This window comes from Zalophus californianus, chromosome 11 (genome assembly GCF_009762305.2).
Source record: "Zalophus californianus isolate mZalCal1 chromosome 11, mZalCal1.pri.v2, whole genome shotgun sequence".
In the NCBI taxonomy this organism is placed as follows: Eukaryota; Metazoa; Chordata; class Mammalia; order Carnivora; family Otariidae; genus Zalophus; species Zalophus californianus.
In genome coordinates this window covers 26,442,256-26,449,092 of record NC_045605.1, presented here as the reverse complement: position 1 = coordinate 26,449,092, position 6,837 = coordinate 26,442,256, and the positions used below count along the sequence as shown (strand labels likewise).

Below are 6,837 nucleotides of genomic sequence, written 5' to 3'. Positions count from 1 at the left end.
GTATAAGAAAAAAATTGCAATATAAAAACTGACAATGCAAAAATATACAAGGAACTCATTTAAGTCCATAAGAGATAGATAACCCAAGAGAAAAAAATGGGCACACATGTGAATAGGCAATTAAAATAGAACAAACCCCCAAAGAATAAGCAAATCAAAAGATATTCAAATTTAGTAGTCATCATAGAAGAAAATGAAAACAATCATAAAATATTATCTTATCCCTGTTAGTTTGCTTACAACGTAAAACTAGGTGATGCCAATTATTAGTTATGTGAGGATATTGAGGAAATCTCAATCCTGGTGGGAGAAGAATGGTGGAACATTTTCAAGAGCTATCTGTCAGCATTTATTCTAATCAAGTCTACACACCCAGGTAGGTAGGTATGGCCCAGCAAATACACGCCTAGGTATGTAGCCGAAAGAAATTCTCCCATTGATCCACAAGTGACATACATAAAAATACCCGTCGCTATCTTGTTTATTGCAATAGGGATTCAGAGCAATCTGAGTGCCCATCACTGACAGGAGAGTAGACAGTCAATTTTGGTGGATACACATGGAGTTTTATGAAACATTTACAAAGAATGGACTAGATGTTCATGGAGTATCATCGCTGACACTTCAATGCTAAGTAAAAGAAGTAAAATGAGATCTGTGATTTACCGCGACTTCCACAAATTAAAAAACAGTCACACACAAAAAAATCATATACTCAAATAATCAAATATACTTCAAATATAATCAAATAATGCATATAGCATGTATTACAATGTTTGCCAACAGTGAATGGGGAGAATGAAAATTGAGAATGGGGACAAATGAGAACAGATGATAGATAGAGATAGATAGATGATAGATAGATGATAGATAGATAGATAGATAGATAGATAGATAGATAGATAGATAGATAGATAGATAGATAGATAGATAGATAGATAGGAAATAAGTACAAGTAGTTCTTTCGGTCTTGAAATAGTTTGGAATGGCCTCAACTGGAGGTAGCAACATAAGGTAAAGCGTACAGGCAGGAAAGCATAAATCTATAAAAACAAAGACAAATAACCCAATTTGAATAAAAGAGAGTGTTTCAAAAGGGGTTGCAGAAGAGAAGCCTGGAAAGGTAAGTTGGTAGCCTGAATTTGGACTATTTTTATTTATTTTGATCTACAAAGTAAGATATAAACTTTACTAATATTTAATATATGGATTGATCCTGGAACTCTAGCTCACAGTTGAAGACATTTGGGATCCATATAGAAGAAAAATTTTAAAAAGCACCAAATTCTCTGTCATTTCTCCTAAAATCTATCCTAAATCTCTTCTGTCTCATGTAGCTAACATCTATGGGCACTTCCTATGGCTCTGTGATGTCATTTCCTTTTGTAGCTATTAGTTCCCTGCAGTGTTGGTATTTTACTCAACCCAGGCTGTCTGATAACAGATGTGATTTCCAGCTGTGTCTATATACCAACCACAGCAGGTTCATTAATAACAATTATTAAGTACTTTATGTTATAAATCGAGCCTGTGGCAATAGAGAAAACCTCCAGTCATTTGTTTTATGGCCTCTTGTCAGAGCTAACTATAAATTCCCATTATCTCAACATTATCAGCACTGCAAAATGAATCTAAGCATGAGTCATAAATAAAACTACCAAACAGCTCAATCATGCTGGAAAGAACAGAGCATAAATTAACACTTGACGATGTAATGTTATATATGAACTTAAATAATAGCTCAGGCCTTCTTGTCAGCTAATTATGTAAATTATTATTTTTAAGACTTACATTTGTATTTGCATGGTTGGTGCATTCAGTTAGTCATACACTTGGAGTTCAATAAATATGTAGTCCATACATTGCCCTCCCATAACCTAAGAGTTCCTGCTGATGATGTGGGAAGTACAGTGAAAATGAAGAGAGAAATTTCAACTGAGAAAATATCTCTTAGGACTATAGAGAGCAGGGGGGGAATCACATTTTCCCCAAATACTACATTTCATAGGAGAAATCATTACATTTAAGAAGATTAATAAAAAAGGAGTGACAAACTATATGCACTGTGGGTTCCTGGGTGAAAGTCCATATGGATTTTCAGTTAATCGTAAAAATATTTAGTTATCCCTCTGTGTTGGATCCAAGCTGTTGTAAATGATGAAGACAGAACAGAAAGATAAACTGAGCACATAAATTTAATTTTTAAGAGAAAAACAGCTAATAAACACATGAAAAATGTTGAAATTCACTAATAACCATGACATGCAAATTAAAATTATGAGATATTATTTTTCATGTTTTAAAAGCTATTTCCCAGTAGTGGAGAGAAAGCACTGAAATAGGAAATTTGATCCTTTACTGCAAGGCATACAAAGGGGTTCAAACCTGAAAGGCCATTTGTCATATCTACCCAGAGCTCTAAAACTGTCCTTTATACTTTTTAATTGAGGTATAATTAACATACAACATCATGCTAGCTTCAGGTATACAGCAAAATGATTTGATAGTTGTATATATTATGAAAAGATCATGACAAGAAGTCTAGTTAACATCCAAAAATATGGAATCCTTCACAAATTTATGTGTCATCCTTGTGCAGGGCCCATGCTGATCTCCTCTGTATCGTTCCAATTTTAGTATATGTGCTGCCAAAATGAACACGGGTGTTCATTACTTTTGATCAGTAATTCCAATTCTGGAAAATTTATCAGTTACAGATTTAGTACATGAATGTTAATGATATAGAATTAAAAAAAAGAAATAGCAAATAATAAGGTCCATTATGGAAATGGGAAAATAGCTCAAATAAAGTCTAAAAGGAAATAGTTAAATAATTCATGGCACAACCATATGATGGACTACTGTGTGCCATCCAAAATCATTTTGAGAAGATTATTTAACAGGAAAGTGTTCACAGAACACTTTTAATAGGTTATAAAATGTTATGTATAGCATAATTTCAATTATTAATCATACTATGAAGTTTTTACACACATATATACATGCACCAATAGAGAAGGCTAGAATAAATACCCTAAAATATTAAGTTATTTTTGCATGATGGAACTATGAATACTTTCTATCATCTTAATTTTCTGTATTTTCTAAAATTTCTTTCAGAGAGAGAATTAGTGTACAACAAATCTGGCTAGTAATGATTTCAAGTCACAATTTTTCCAGGCCTTCCATAACCTGTATCCAGTAGGTCCCTCCAATCTTGCCTTTCACAAAGTTCAACATAAAACTGGCCAACTCCATTTTCTCACTGCCCCCAAATCACGCTCTGCCTTCCAAACCAACCTTTTTTGTTACATTTCATGTGTACACTCAAAGTGACAAAATTAGCTGAGCAACATTAAAGCTGGAATCTTAACTCAATCTTCTGCTTAGAATCACGTAGAAACAGGAATACCCCAATAGTCAAAGGTAATCACATCCCCTGAAAAAATCTTTTCCTTACATCCTTTAAAGCATATCAAAAGGATACCCAGTTCATCACCCACAGCCAACCTGCTCAAAGTCCATTGCGCAGCCTCCATATTTCCCTCACACCCTTCTGTCATGCCCACACAAGTGTTCTCACCTTTTCTAATCTTCTTTAAGATTCAGTGGCCCTCTTTGCTATATCCTCTCTTTGTTACATCACATCTTTTGTCTCTGACCGGTCTCCAGATTGGCAAAGGCAGAACTATGAGAGGGCGAGCCTCAGTTTCCACATCTGTAAAGAAAGTAGAATAATAAACTCTGTCTTACCAATATCATAAATATCTTAAAATTGTAAAGCATTTACATGTTGTGACTATTGTAAGTTCTTTTTTTATTAATTTTATTTTATTATGTTATGTTATTCACCATACATTACATCATTAGTTTTTGATGTAGTGTTCCATGATTCATTGTTTGTGTATAACACCCAGCGCTCCATGCAGTACATGCCCTCTTTAATACCCATCACCAGGCTGAGCCATCCCACCCCCAGAACCTTCAGTTTGTTTCTCAGAGCCCATAGTCTCTCATGGTTTGTCTCCCTCTCCGACATCCCCCACTTCATTTTTCCCTTCCTACTATCTTTTTTGCCTTTAACATATAATGTATTATTTATTTCAGAGGTACAGGTCTGTGATTCATCAATCTTACACAATTCACAGCTCTCACCATAGCACATACCCTTCTATTGTAACTTCTTTATCTCATTCATGCAATAGATATTACTAATATATAACCAATACCCTGCAAGCATTATTTTACCCACTAGGGAAGTATTTATACTTCAATAATCCCTTTCTATGCCTTCCTGAACAGAGTCCATCATTAATTCTATTTTACCTTCAAATTATATCTTAAATCATCCACAGTTCTCTGTGTCCATTAGCACCAATCTAACCCAGGCATCCATGATCTCTGAAGTAACTCCTAACTTGTCCTCCCATCCACTCTTGCCTCCTCCACCCTATTACCCATACAGGAGCCAAACATTTTCTTTAAAAAGTTCATCAAAAGTAATCAATTCCAATCCCAGAATGTCCAGTGGTTTCTTTAACAGACATGATAAGTCCAGTTTTTTGGGTAGCACACAAATAATGAAGCTCACGCATAATGGCATAAGACTACAAAAGAGAAACTAGAACCCATGAAAGGGATGTTTATTTGCCATAGAACTTTATATGGCATTTGGGAAAGAGAGAAGCCTGCTGAAAACCCCTTCTGATATACACAGCTACATTTTCCTCCTTGGATGTGTGAGGTACAGCAGATACCTATCAAAGTAACTCATTGAATACATTTAAATTGACAAATTATTTATTCACCTTTACAAAAGATATTTGAACACCTACACATTGCTTTTCCCACCGATGACTACACTAATAAAATCTGTAAATCAAGTATGCACTCTGTATGAACTAAATACCTTAACAGCTTCTTACTGCACTTAGAATAAAATCTTTGATCCTTACCATTGTCCTACAAGTCTCTGCATGGCCCCTTCCTATCTCTCCAGCCAATACCTCGGTGGCTTATGCTTATACCGACTTTATTTCTTTATTATTTCAGCTCTTTCCCACATTTGTAGAGAGCCATTCCATTTGCTCTATTCCACCTGAATAATTTCCAAAGGGGTTCAACTATGTTGAAGCATGTATGTCAAACCGATGTTAGGATTTGACAGGAGTGTATGTGGAGCTGAGGAGTTTCTTAAGATACTCCTAATAGGATAGGAAGCATCCAGCTACTGAGATGAGCTCAATCTATTAGCACTGTTCATTGAAATACAAAAATGATTCTGAGAATGCCATGGGTCTATTACTAGCATTTGTGTCATTCTAATCCTACCAACTGGGAGATTTGTGATTTAAAGATTGTTGTGTAAAATCAGTAATTGCTTTTTCTCTTCTGAGAAACTGGTCCACTATATAAAGAAAATAAGTTAGATCCCTACTGTTAGTCACTTGTTCAATATCTATTTCCCTCTTCTTTGCTGATTAAACTTTGATTTTATTTTGGGTGTCACTCTGTCAGGTTAAATTCTTGCTTCTGCTTTCTCCCTAAAAGTTTACAGTGTCCATTGGCAGGCGTATTTATGGTTAATGACACATATTCAAGACATTCCTGGGAAAGATTATGCTTTCTGGGAAAAAAGGATGTATGTACCTGATAAGGCCTTTTCCCTTTCCCATACATTCCTTCCTTGAATGTGGACATAAGGTCTAAACCTCTAACAGCCATCTGGTAACCATGAAATGATAAACATGAAACAAAGGTCAAAAGGTTCACAGAGAAGCTGTCCTGACACCATTAAGCTACTAAACCTACTCTTTCAGATATTTATTTCCAATTCTACATGACCCTTCCCCAAATATTTATGAGACAATCAAATATGTTTGTGAGGTCTAGATAGCTCCTGTGTTTTGGTGTTCAAGGGTCTACTGCTGGTTACAGGACCTCATGGCCCAGCGAAGCCAGAAAGCCCTTGAAGATCCAAAACCATGTGGTGGTTTGTAGTGGGGCAAAGGAGAATATCTATTTCCTTATTATGTTTCATGTTAAGTATAAAATAGTGATTGAGACATTTTTCTGAAATCCTTGTTTTCAAATAAACAGCAATTACAGGGAAGACAGTGTCCAGCTGAGAACAAACTTACTGAATTCTGGAAGCTGAGATTTTAACAGAAGCACATAAGTGAAGGAAGTTTTAGTTTACTCCTCTCAGTCCATGATAGATCAACTGATTGAATATAATCAATAACGATATCAACATCCTAAATAACAAAGAATAAGGTATCTCTAGGTGATATTTATTAAACTTTTTATTCTGAAAAGACATGCTTTATTTTTAAAGTGTCCATGGAACAGTCATACAGATTGGTTCTGAGTCCTAGGTTGTAAGAGGGCTTTAAATAAAAATTAACTGTACAGTTTCACTAAAACTTCTATAGCTACTCTATCCAAAATGGCAGCCACCAGACAGAGGCAGTTATTTAAATTGAAACGAGTTAAAATTAAATTTAAATTTGAATTCCTCAGTCATACTAGCCATATATAGCTATTGGACAGCACAGATATAGAACCATTTCATCACTGCAGAAAGTTCCCTTGAACAGTGTTGCTTTAGGTATGGAGACACAGCTGTATGGCTGGGACATCCCTCAGTATGTAACATATATAACTGATTTGATTTCCACTAGAAAGTAAGCTCCATGAAAGAAGATATTTTTATCAAAGTTATATACTGCTGTATCTCTAATGTCAAGACAGTTGCTTATGCATACCCAGTGATCAACAAATAATTGCTTGGTGAATTCAGAGTTCTCAATTAAGTTAGGTATAATATGCAAAATG

General features: G+C 35.1%; 1 non-coding gene across 1 annotated transcript; it reads right to left on the bottom strand.

Moving 5' to 3' along the window:
* Positions 1–2,554: 2,554 nt before the first annotated feature.
* LOC113915674 lies at positions 2,555–2,661 on the bottom strand. The gene has a single exon (XR_003517795.1). It is a non-coding gene; the product is annotated as a U6 spliceosomal RNA (small nuclear RNA).
* Between the last annotated feature and the right edge of the window lie 4,176 nt (positions 2,662–6,837).